At 36.1% G+C, this 13702-nt stretch overlaps 1 protein-coding gene across 2 annotated transcripts in view; it reads right to left on the bottom strand.

Moving 5' to 3' along the window:
* Positions 1–13702, bottom strand: part of LOC128744730 (muscle-specific protein 300 kDa) — an 89314-nt gene that overhangs the window by 28956 nt on the left and 46656 nt on the right. The window lies entirely within an intron of this gene.

Below are 13702 nucleotides of genomic sequence, written 5' to 3'. Positions count from 1 at the left end.
AATGAATAAAAAAAACTGGAGTACGCAGAATCACAACATTTTAGTTTTCTATATTTCTATAGTTGATATATTTTGAGTGATGTATTGCTTGAAACAATTGATACTGCTAAACGCACCCCTGTTGTACGACATGCAGGTTTGCAAGTAGAGAAGGTAGCTCAGCCGACGGCAAATTTATTATTCTCTGGTGCATGTACTAAAGTCTAGCAGAAGCAGAGAAATATGAGATCATCGATACCGTCACCGCTTTTAAATAAGTGTATAGCTCTTATCGTTAAGCCAACGGAATCATGGAAATCTTTGTTATTTCTTTCGTGTTTTGTTCTCAATGCTAAATATTTCGAATACAGTAAATATGACCGTTAAATTTACCACAAAAAATATTTTTCATATTTTTTATTCTTATTTTAGGAAAAAGTTGCAACATAAACATTATTATAGAATCAAACCTCTGAAACTTTTCAATCGTGGAGGTGATATGATGATAACATTTTGTTGTTTTTGAATAATAATCGACTGTTATTCAATCAAAAATCTTAGAAGGTTCAAATCTACTTGTTGGATATTAGTCATTAAATAATATAAATTTTACAATGATAAACGTACCGCCAACCGGGGTGAAACTAAAAATGAGTGTAAAAATACATCAGATCTACGCAAACTTATGGTTTAAATTTTAAATGAAATTTTTTCGTAACTCGTAACTGTACTCCATACAGATAATGTTAGCGAATTATTTCGCCTAAATACCCGAGCAAAGTTTTAGAGCAAATTGAAAACAAAATTTGATACCTTGATGTAACGGATTTTGAATACTCAGCGTGATTTCATTTTGATCGACTTAGCGGTAAAAATATCAAAATTGATTGCAAAATTAATTAATACTACTTTTGCTATCAAAAATATCAAACGGAATAGGGTAGAGGATCCATATTTCGCCAGTTTGATGCAAAGCCTTTTTGCATATTTTTGGTCGACTTAAAAGAAATTATTTGGTACGAATTGGTAAAATTAAGGGCATGTACTACAAAAATAATTAATACCTTTGGTTTGTTATTAATTTATCATGTACTACTTACAGTTTGAAAATACCATTTCATACTAAGTGTATATTTTTTTAGAAAATCAAAACGAGAGCTATAAATACTATTGGGAAAAATGTAGTCAAACTGTTTCATTATTCAGTTATTCTTGACTAATATGATTCTATATACAACTAATTTTATACCGATTTCACTTTAAACTTTGGATTATTTTGAAAAATTCATCAAAATTAAAGTGGCGAAATATGGTAAGTAGCCATTTTTGTCATAGATCCAAATTTTTCCACTTGAAAAAAATGGTAAAAATATTTGGAAAGAATGGAACAATAGTACTTAAATGGTACTATTGTCCTATTCTTTCCAAATATTTTTATCATTCCTTGTTTTTGAGAAATCGCCAGTGTCCGAGCATAGAGGCCTAGCCGGCCAACCAGGACTTCCACCCTAATATAATTTAACAGAAAATATTAGGAGAAAGTTATGCTTAGGTAGATTCAAGGTCTACATCATTTTTAGCATCGCAAAATTAACTAAAAGTCGGAACTTTTATATTTTTAAATATTTTTCACCTAACTTTCAAATTTATTTTCCACCGACCTTGATCTGTTTCGTTTCATGTAAGTTTTTGGGTAAAGGTGGCGAAATATGGACCCGTCACCCTACTAATCTTGCTGTTACACAATATTAATGGGAAAGCTGAATTAGCTATCATTTTGCTATCATATCATCATCATATTGCTATCAAAAAATAATAAAAAATTTATGTGAAAATAGATTAATTTAAATATTGTAGGTTTGTTTACATCATAAAGAAAATATGTCAACACATCTTTTTTCAATAAAAAATGAAAACAAAATGAAAGCAAAAGCTGATACATCGTAAGTGCCATTTGGACTCGGTGTCAAAACATGATTTCTAGTTGATATCAACAGCAGAATATGTAGTAATTTTGATATAGGTACTTTTGTTGTCAAACCTTGGTCGGATAATGATTTAAAGTTCAGGGTCAAATATATAGAAAATGTTGACAAATAACGTCCCATATAAATCAACCTGACGTAAACGGCTGAATAATGCGTACCGTCAGTGCCTTGTGCACGTGTAGGCATAAAATAGACCCTACAGTGGTTCATAGCCTCTTATTCAGCAACTTCTATTCCTACCTCCTCGTGGTATCAGCCGGGATACGAGCAACTTTGGTGGAGATCGGGTAACCAACCCCGGTGGAAGCCAAGGTCGAAGCCCCTCTCGAGGACTGTTGGAACACTATCAAAACAGCCATCAGTAGGGTAACGGAGAGCTCCATCGGGTATGTGGCCCGGAATCAGCGGAACGATTGGTTTGATGATGAATGTAGGAGGGTGATGGATGAGAAGAACGCTGCGCGGGCGGCCAAGATGCGCAGTGCCACACGTCAGAACGTGGAAAGACACAAACAGAAGAAGATGCAGCGAAACCAAATCTTTCGGGAGAAAAGCGCTACCTGGAAGAGCAGGAATATGCAGAGTTGGAGCGGCTGCATCGTTCTTAAGAAACGCGAAGGTTCTACCAGCAACTGAACGGATCCCGCAAAGGCTTTGTGCCGCGAGCCGAAATGTGTCGGGATAAGACTGGCAGTATTCTGACGGACAATCGTGAGGTGACCGATAGGTGGAAACAGCACTTCGATGAACACCTGAATGGTGCCCAGGCGGAGAACCATGGCGGCGGGGAAAGGGATTTCGACGGTGCTATAAACGGGGAAGAGGTGCCGGCCCCAACGATAGGCGAAATTAAGGAGGCCATCATGCGGCTAAAGAACAACAAGTCAGCTGGAAAAGATGGCATCGGAGCGGAACTTATTAAAATGGGACCAGAAAAGCTGGCCGTTTGTATACACCGACTAATTGTTAGAATTTGGGATACGGAACAGCTACCGGAGGAGTGGAAAGACGGGGTTATCTGCCCGATCTATAAAAAGGGCGACAAGTTGGACTGTGAGAACTATCGAGCGATCACCGTTCACAATGCCGCATATAAAGTGCTGTCCCAAATCATTTTCCGCCGACTATCACCAATTGCGAACAGATTATCTACCACGGATAAAATATTTACACTGCGGCAAATCTCCTCCAAAAGGGCCGACAATGACATGGATATTATCGGCAGAACATCTGTGACGGTTGCTGAACAGTTCACCAGACTAAAGTGCGAAGCAGAAAATATTGGGTTAAAGGTAAATTCGTCAAAAACAAAGTACATGCTGGCCAGCGGAACCGAGGCTGAACGACACCGCTTGGGTAGTAGTATATTGATCGACGGCGATGAGTTTGAGGTAGTCGATGAATATGTCTAACTTGTCTCACTGGTAATGGCGGACAATGATACCAGCCGTGAGATTCGGAGGCGTATTATCAGCGGAAGTCATGCTTACTATGGGCTTCACAAGCAATTGCGGTCGAGCAGACTAAGTCCTCGTACAAAGTGCACCCTGTACAAGACGCTTATTAGACCGGTTGTTCTCTACGGGCATGAAACATGGACAATGCTCTTCGGCTGCGTACAGGAGAACGGAGTATGGAGGCGGAGAATGAATGAGCTCTATGACGAACCCCGTATCCAGAAGGTGGCTAAAGCTGGACGGATACGATGGGCAGGGCATGTTGCCAGAATGCCGGACAGCTACCCTGCAAAGATAGTGTTCACCTCAAATCCGGTAGGAACAAAACGACCAGGACCCGAGCAGAAGCGAAGCGCAAAATAATATCAAAATGTGTTATTGGAAATCGAATAACTTATATCAAAATTTGGTCTTGTTTTGGCTGATATAGGGTAGTTGATAGTTGTGGTAGTACCAATAGTTGCGCTACTATTCATTATTAATGCATATTTTCGTCACCGTAGCATTTTAGATAAAACAATTACGTTCATTATATAAAACAGGTTCTTAGAAGTATTGGGAGTTAGACTACACCATTCAAAATTAAAGCATTATTTGCTAAAATGCCAATTTTCCAAAATCTAACGCAACTATAAGCGGTGTTACAGCGCACAACTATAGGCGCTCATTTCTATAGTTTTGCTACGATGTTTTTTCACTTAGCAACCTAGCAATGTATATGGAATAACACAATTAAAGGAACACCAAACTTAATTAAGGAAACATTAGCGCAACTGTTGGTACAATATAATTGAATCGGAAAATTCATTTTTTCTTTATAAAGCCTCTCGTACAACGAAAGCAATTGTCTTGCCTTGTGACAAATACTTTGTATTTGATAAATTTATATCCCACAAGCATGAATGGAAGCACATACCTCAATAAATAAGAAAAATGAAGTTATATTGTGCTTAGTGGCGCAACTAATGGAGCATCTACCCTAGTTGGTAAAATAACAAAAAATAATATCAAAATTTTACTCCTTTAAGGCCAAAAGAATAACTACTTGTGTTATTTGAATAACAAAGCAATAACATGACTGTATTCAGAGTTTAGAATAACATATTTTAGTATTATTAAGGTATTGAATAACAAATGCAGTAGTTTATGAGATATTAAAAAATCATTTTATAAAATCTCTTTAATCAATAAAAAATTGTATGAAATATATCAAATGTCATTTTAAGGCCAAAATAAGCTATGATAACAAAATCAGTTATTAAACTCATCTTACAACCACTGTTTTAAATATCTACTCAATAACAAAATGTGTTATCAATGTATCCTTATATCTATTCAATAACAAAATATACCATTATAACCCAGTTTGATATTGTTTTTATATTATTTTGCTCTTCGCTCCTGCTCGGGGAGCGCAGCGAGCAAGATGGTTAGACCAGGTGGAGCGAGATCTGGCGGAGAGTACTCGATGACCGAGGAATTGGAGAGCGGTAGCCCTCAACCGAGTTACATGGAGAAACTTTGTCCAACAGGCTTTGTCTTAAGATGGCAAGCCACCTAAATAAGTAAGTAAGAAAGTATAAATCGTTACGTTATATCGAAGTCAAGCCATTGCCAATTTTTGAAGTTTTTGTCACCCCCCCTTTGCAATTGGATTGAAAGATCGGGGAGCAAAAAAAGTTTAAAGTCTAAAGAACTCGAAAAATGAGTTACGGAGTGTTAATGCTTCTAGCACGAAACAGAAGTGAAAATTATTTTTCCGAAAACCGGTAAAAAAAATTCTTTTGGTTTTTTTCTTGCTTTTCGTAGAATTTATGGAATTACGAAGTGGTACACCAGGTTGATCAAAATCGAGGTATTAGACTTTGACGATTTGAAACTCAAATTTTTTTTCTGGCGTATTTCCATGTAAACGGCTGATTAGATTGCGTTGATTTTTTGGTTGATCAATTGGTAGGTGATAAATCGGAACGAACCAAGTGACAAAACTCTGATTTCGAGAAAAAAGCGTTCAAAATATGGTATGGGTTATACCTATCAATCGATCGAAATTCCATAACTCTTGCTGTTTGCAACATTTAGTCTGATGAGAGTAAAATGTACTTTAGAAAATTCTTGATCGTTGCGTCAAAACTTAACCTTAAAAAGTTTTTTCAAGAAATGAGGAGCTATTTTCAGTTAAAAGCTATTTTGGTTGAAATTGAGTGTTCATCATTTGACAAAAAAAATTGAATAAAAATATAAGAAGACAAATAGAGTTGCTCGTGTTAAGTCAGACCGAACCAAAGAACAAATCTCTGATTTCGAAAACAACGCGTTTAAAATTTGCTGCTCTGTATGGTTTATAGCTAGGGTAAGGGCACTATAATTCGACCTATGAAACCAACGCAAGGCTAACAAAATGCAATATATCCTCCAAATAGCGCCATTTTTTCGGAAAATATGATAGAATACTACAAAAGGATGCATATTCAATTAATACAGTACCGCCCCGCTAATCCGACAAATTTATAGCCGGATTAGCGAATTTTGACTCGATAATCCGACAGTCAAACTGACGTCAGTGTGAGTTTGAAATATGGTTTTGTTTACATCCATTACGTAAACAACTCCGGAAATTTTTGAAAATATTTGTCGTAAGTACGCAATAACTATGTTTTATACTCGGTAATACTCAATTTCGTCAACAAAATACTTTAAAATTCTTAGTCAGTGTCGAAATAAGCGCAAGCACATCAGTCTATTGAGAATAGCAATGAAAATATTATAGCTATGGCAAAAGTGAACGTGGTTAGAAGCAGCAAAATGTACCATTTCCATTTAGTTAGAAAGAGTGCCATTCTGACTTTAACGGAGACGCCAAACGAAGGTAGTGTTCGATTGAAAGAAGTCAAGTACAATACGTTTTAATTCGGAATTTTCCGGATTAGCGAGATCCGGACAATCGAGTCGTCGGATTATTGGGTGTCGGATTAGCGGGGGGATACTGTATTTAAAAGGAAATAAGTGTACGATGTATATTTTTCACTCATTTTCTTGTTTCAATTCAATATCCCATTGGGCTAATTTTCGACCCCTTGTTTTAGTTTTCGACCCTTGCGTGTTCTAATATTCGACCCAAGTACAAAATAATGTATTTTCACAGTCGAGGATTGTTTAAATTGATGAATTTAATGCAAGAAAATAACTGCAACATTTCTGTAATATCACTTTGGTATTAATTTTTTTTTAACTAAACCGTAAACCTTTTTGCCTTTCTACTATATAAATATATAGTATAAAGGTATAGAAATCACTTGAAAAACCGAAAATGGAAAGAAGGTCCTGCGGGCCGAATGTTATATACCATTCGACTCAGTTTCGAAAACTGAGCATTTTCTGTGTGTGTGTATGTATGTGTGTGTGTGTGTGTGTGTGTGTGTATGTAACGCTTTTAATCTCACTCACTTTTCTCGGAGATAGCTGGACCGATTTTAATGTTCTTAGTGTCAAATGAAAGGTCTAGGTGTCCCATTGGTCGCTATTGAATTTCATTTTGATCGGACTTTTAGTTCAAAAGTTATGTATAAAAATACGAAAAATATGGGACTTCATTATCTCATAGATCCCTTAACCGATTTGAACAAAATTGATTGCATATGAAAGAGGAGCCTTACAAACCCTTAACTTCCAAATTTCATGATGATTGGACTTGTAGTTTGAAAGTTACATAAAGAAATGTGAAAAAATAGTATTTAAAACATATTTTTGTAACATTTAAGAATTAATTCAATGAAAAACATCACACATTTTATTATTATTTGAAAATTACTGCTGAGATCTATCAAACGAAACCGAGTTATTTAAAATCGGACGGTTCATTCAAAAGTTATTCAAACTTTAACACTTAAGCACCGTATATTAAACCGTTAAAACGTGTGAAATCAAAACGTATCAATCAAATGTTGATTGTATTCAATGTGTGCGATGTATGTATGTATATATGTATGTATGTATGTATGTATGTATGTATGTATGTATGTATGTATGTATGTATGTATGTATGTATGTATGTATGTATGTATGTATGTATGTATGTATGTATGTATGTATGTATGTATGTATGTATGTATGTATGTATGTATGTATGTATGTATGTATGTATGTATGTATGTATGTATGTATGTATATATGTATGTATGTATGTGTATGTGATGACAATTTGCAATGAAATTCAAGAAAAGTGAGAAACATGTCAAAAGTCAGAAGTTTTTGAAACCTCTTAGTGGAATACGAACTCTGAGATAAAAGAAAAGAAAAAAACTTTTACCGACTAAATTCCACTATTTAATATTTATTCGCGACAGATACGTATACCCTTTGAAAAAAGACACTGATGAAGCCTGCATGTTGTAGGCGAACTACGTATCTGTCGCAAATAAATATTAAATAGCGGGATTCAATTGCAAAGTTTTTTCTTTTCTTTGATTTTAGATTTCAATTGTCATTTTCTTCACTTGCTGTTACTCACAATTGCACGCAAAGCAAAAAGCGGAGAAAAGCAGTTAATTTAAGTATATAAGTATAGTGTTTTATAGGATCAAAATACTAGTGAGTTGATTTTTCCAAATAAATTTATACAAATTTCATACAAATTTTGCGCATCAATATATGCTCTTTTCAATCCATAGATACTAGAGCTTAGAAATGTTATTTGAAAAATAGGAAGTAAACGTTGCACGGTAGTAACTTTGTACGATTTGTTTTCGTTAGTGACATTTTAAAGGACAGATGTCTTATGTCATGTATCATGTTTTAATAAATAAATCAAAAATGACCAGCACTGGAAATCATATCGATCATATTTCTCATTCTCAAGCATGTTTATGGTGCAGTTTTTGCACTATTTTTCGACCTCATCTTGTTTTCCTAAACCCCTAACATTGTAAAAACGATGCGATCAAGCATCGTTTTTACAATGTTAGGGGTTTAGTTCAATTTCTCTTTTTCATATCTAATGCTCTATTCAGTTATTTTTTCTAATTCAGATATATTGCAAAATTGAAGCCAAGCAAACTAATAGTAAAATTTTGAGATTAATCATTTTGTTGTAGATATCCTTTTTCTTCAAAAACGAAGTATAATAATAATTTTTCTGAACTCTTGTTTTTCAAAGATGCTAACTTTTGAACGCATGGTATTAATATCAAAATATCAAAAAAAAAAATCTACCCTTTGGGCTAAAACCACTCAAAAAAAAATATCAAAAATATGCTATGAACGCATATTTCATATTGTCAGTTCAAAACAAGTTTCGTATGTGGCTCTGAAACCCAAAAGTTAAGGCCGACCGATTATAAAACTAAATAAGGTGTTCATCAAATAACATAAATGACGGTTACAAGTATTTACGCATCCAAGGAAAGAAAATAGAATTATTCTACGCAATACGTTGTGAATTTTACTGGCAAATAAGGATTTTGAGGAATACGGAACGGATATTTAAAAATATAGTCAAGTTAATTATAGATGTTCCTGAGAAATTAAATAATGATTATTGTGGCAGTAGAAAGGCTAGGTCACGCCGTTAGGTGGATTAATTCGGGTTTTGTAGACTATTTCAGTTACCCTTCTCCTTTGAATGAATAGATGCAAAATGTTTGAAATGCAATCCCGGAAAACGCCTGAAATCATACAATTACTTTCAGGTCTGGTTACTTTCCACTTCCATGGCTTTTGAACGAGGTCGAACAATGAAACAAGCGTCTTTGAAAGCATAGAGCAGGCTGTTTCGACCGGTCGAAAACTAGATCACAAACAGTTTCGCGTTTCAATTTTCGTACTTTTTTAAACGTCTTTAATTACATCATAAAAAACAAATATGCACTGTAACCAAAGAAAATTGGACAGAAATATTGCCTTTTCTTTGTATAATAACATATTGCACTAATTCAGTGTCCTAATATACACCGCCCAGCCTAGCTTCGAGGTACGATGCTGGTCTAACAAGCCAGTCGTCGTATGTTCGAATCTCGGCTAGGCGGTGCTTGCTAGTTAGTGTCAGTAGGATTGTTGCACTGGCCCCGTAATTTTCCTGTACTCTAACAGCCGGCTGCGAAGTCTGTCGATAAAGAAGGGTAATGTCTAAAGACGGTATAAACCCATGGCTTTGCTTTATATACACAATTTATGGAAATTTTGATTTCGTATATGTTTTCACTAGACGAAAAGAAAACACTCGAACTCCAGTCCCAGCTTAAAAAATTGATTATTTGGACGTACAGACGCCAATTTTGGTGGGGTATTGCAAAATTTCTAGCAAAATAACAACCTTGACAATATCCTAAATAATAGCTTTTCTCTTCCTTTTTCTTAGGAATCTATTTGATGAATGTTTCAGCAGTGGTGCGAAAACTAGCACAGGGTCGAAAACTAGATCCCTTACCCTATTAATCGTTCGAAATCAACTCGTTCTTACTGTTTGCAACAGTTATGTAGTCTGATTAGAATAAAATGTAGCTTAGAAATCGTTTGCTGTCATTAACTCATATTTTTTTTGGTCAATTTTGCGATTTGGTCCGGTTTGATTTAACACCAACCAGCTGTATGTTCGAATCTCGGCTGGGAGAGACTGTTAGAGTCCATGGGATCGAGATGTGACGAGGGTCGAAACAAGCTGACAGCTTATCCCGCAGGCATTTTAACATCGCTTTTGAGCGGGTGATCCGACAAGCTGATATCGGAACGAGAAGTTTAATTGCCAGTAAAGGTAGCAAACTTCGTGGCTACGCAGGTGACATTTGCGCTAGACTGAAAGCGGAGGACAGGAGGATTGGCGCAAATCGCCGTGGCAAAGTATCTGGTTTTAATATCAAAGTCACCTGCGTAGCCACGAAGTTTGCGGAGGAACGGAGACGAACATGCGCATATCGCGAATGGTAATCGTTGATGACGACGAACCAGAAGTGGAAGATGAGTACGTGTATGTGGGATCGCTGGTGGCCGCGGACAACAACACAAATAAATAGCTCCAGCGGCGTATTCAAACAAGACATCGAGCTTAATTTGCCCTTTGCAAAAAGCTACGCTCAAGCAGCATAAACGAGGACTTTATCACCTTTTCTGGCGTACTTCGTAAGCACAGATATCAAATTCGTATAAGTCTGAATGTCGTTATGAATCTTCGACCTGTTGGGACGAGAGAGCTTTGTCACTTTTTTTTATAAAAATAAAGGAAAAATATAACGAAAACCATTAAATGCAAGTGTAAAAACTGGAATGAGTGTAAATTTAAGTACGGTTGTATACAACTGTACTGCTTGTGCTATGGAAACACCATTATCGCTACGGCAAATCAACGTCTAACAATACCAATCACCGAGCATGGATTTTTAGTTAGACAATGCTTAACATTTTCAATTATTTAAAAGTTTGTTAGGGAAACATGTAGGGGAAAGACGTCTACATTGAGACACTTTTTTCCAAAATTTTTAAATTTTTTTTTGGTGATAGCTATCAACGAGCTCTTTATTCCATTTGAAAGGTATATCTTTCTAGTTGTCTGAAAAAAAATTTCAGTCATTTTGGTTAATAGCTAAATTAGTTACAGCCACAAATGTGAAGGTGTATTTTTGTCTCACTGTTTCATAATAGGTGGGAAGAGTGAGACAACAAGTATTGAATACTGAGACACATATTTGAATTCATTTTAAACCATATTTTTCGGTTAAAGAATAGTTTAGAGGACGTACTGTTTATTGTGTGTATAAAGGATATATTATGGCTCGCTATGATTGAAAATTCCGACTATTTTCATATCTACATATATATTCATATGAAGGAATAAGACCATTACAAATATTTTATAAAGTTTTTGTCCTTCCGGTGTTGAGCCACTGAAGGGGGGAGGCGAAAAAAAACAAAGAGATTTTTTTAATCGAGCAAGAAAAATATTGATTTTAAGCATGTTTATTTAAAGTTTAAACGTGAAAACCAACTCTATTCTTGCTTTTAAAATATACGTTATTATTTTCCATGCAAAAATCTTCGTGCTAGAAACAATAACTCAACTCGTACACTCATTTTTTGATTTTATAAAAAAAAATTAACTCATATTTTTTTGCCCCCCGATTTTTCAAGCCAATTTCCAAGGGGGGGGGGGCTTGACAAAAACTTTTGAAATTATTTGCAATGGCCTAATACTAGTCATCTGACTTTTAAGTTACACTTCACCTTCCATGAAAATATCATGGACCTTGAATGCTTTACGGCGAAGTTATTCACGTTGTCTCACTGTCCCTGTTGTCTCACTGTTGACTACTCTCCCCTAATCTGCTGTATTGTAATGGATTCTAAGAAAAATTTCCAATCGATTGATACCAATATCGCTAGGTTCTATTGAGAGATGACTGAGTTATAAGCGAGCAAACTATAACCACTTTTCATTACATATTCCCTTTTCTAAAGTGCACCCCAATATAGAAATCAAAGACGTAGTCCTACGTCAAAAATAATTATTATTACAGTAGAAAGGCTAGGTCACACCGCTAGGTGGATTAATTCGGGTTTTTTTTAAAGAATATCAATGCAACGCTTCAGTTGAATCGGAAATGGACATTTAAAATCGATCTGCGAAATTCCGTGAAAAGCCTTTATTTTACACTAGCTGACCCGACAAACTTCGTATTGCCACAAATTAACCTGTGTTGTACATAAATCATGAATCTCGGATGATCTTTGTCACTTCTCGAGTTTTGCAAGCCCCCCAGTGGGCGGCGCTTCCGACGGCGGGTCACCGACAACACTCGCGACCGGCTCGTCCTGAATGATCTTGTTATTGTTATTGATTAATGTTTTATGGAAGAGTCTCGAATTTCTCGAGTTGGATTAGTTTTTGAGTTTCGCAAAAATTTCTGTTTTATTTGTATGAAAGTCCATATCCCCCTACCACAGGGGTGAGAGGTCTCTAACTATCATAAAATAAATTCAAGACTCAAAAATCTCCTACATGCTAAATTTGGTTCCATTTGCTTGATTAGTACTCAAATTATGAGGAAATTTGTATTTCATTTGTGTAGAAGCCCCCCCTCTTGAAGTGTGGAAGGATCCTAATTCACCGTAGAAAATATTTTTGCCTCCAAAAACCTCCACATGCCGAATTTGGTTCTATTTGCTTGATTAGTTCTCGAGTTATGAGGAAATTTGTATTTCATTTGTATTGGAGCCCCCCTCCTAATGTGGGAAGAGCTCCTAATTCATCACAGAAAAAATTCTTGCCTCCAAAAACACCTACACGCCAAATTTGGTTCCATTTGCTGGATTAGTTCTCGAGTTATGAGGAAATTTGTATTTCGTTTGTATAGGACCCCCCCTCCTAAAGTGGGGAGGGGTCCCAATTCATCATTGAAAAAAAAATTGTCTCCAAAAACACACACATGCCAAATTTGGTTCAATTCGCTTGATTAGTTCTCGAGTTATGAGGAAATTTGTATTTCATTTGTACAGGAGCCCCTCCTCTTAAAGTGGGGAGGGGTCCTAATTCACCATAGAAAACTTTCTTGCTCTCGAAAACCTTCACATGCCAAATTTGGTTGCATTTGCTTGATTAGTTCTCGAGTTATGAGGAAATTTGTATGGAAGTCCCCCCTCTTAAAGGGGAGAGGAGTTATAATTCCTCTTATAAAGAGGGGAGGGGTCTCAATTCACCATAGAATAAATTCTTGTCACCGAAAACACCCACATGCCAAATTTGGTTCTATTTGCTTGATTAGTTCTCGAGTTATGAGGAAATTTGTATTTCATTTGTATAGGAGCCCTCCCTCCCAAAGTGGGGAGAGGTTCTTATTCATCATAGAAAACATTCTTGCCTCCAAAAACACCTACATGCCAAATTTGGTTCCATTTGCTGGATTAGTTCTCGAGTTATGAGGAAATTTGTATTTCGTTTGTATAGGACCCCCCCTCCTAAAGTGGGGAGGGGTCCCAATTCATCATTGAAAAAAAAATTGTCTCCAAAAACACCCACATGCCAAATGTTGTTCTATTTGCTTGATTAGTTCTCGAGTTAGGAGGAAATTTGTATTTCATTTGTACAGGAGCCCCCCCCTCTTAGAGTGGGGAGAAGTCCTAATTCACCGTAGAAAATTTTCTTGCCCTCGAAAACCTTCACATGCCAAAGTTGGTTCCATTTGCTTGATTAGTTCTCGAGTTATGAGGAAATTTGTATGGAAGCCCCCCCTCTTAAAGGGGAGAGGAGTTACAATTCCCCTTATAAAGAGGGAGGGGTCTCAATTCACCATA

Source organism: Sabethes cyaneus, chromosome 3 (assembly GCF_943734655.1).
Source record: "Sabethes cyaneus chromosome 3, idSabCyanKW18_F2, whole genome shotgun sequence".
Lineage (NCBI taxonomy): Eukaryota > Metazoa > Arthropoda > Insecta > Diptera > Culicidae > Sabethes > Sabethes cyaneus.
Note: the sequence above shows the minus strand (reverse complement) of the source record. Positions and strands in the feature narration are given on the sequence as shown.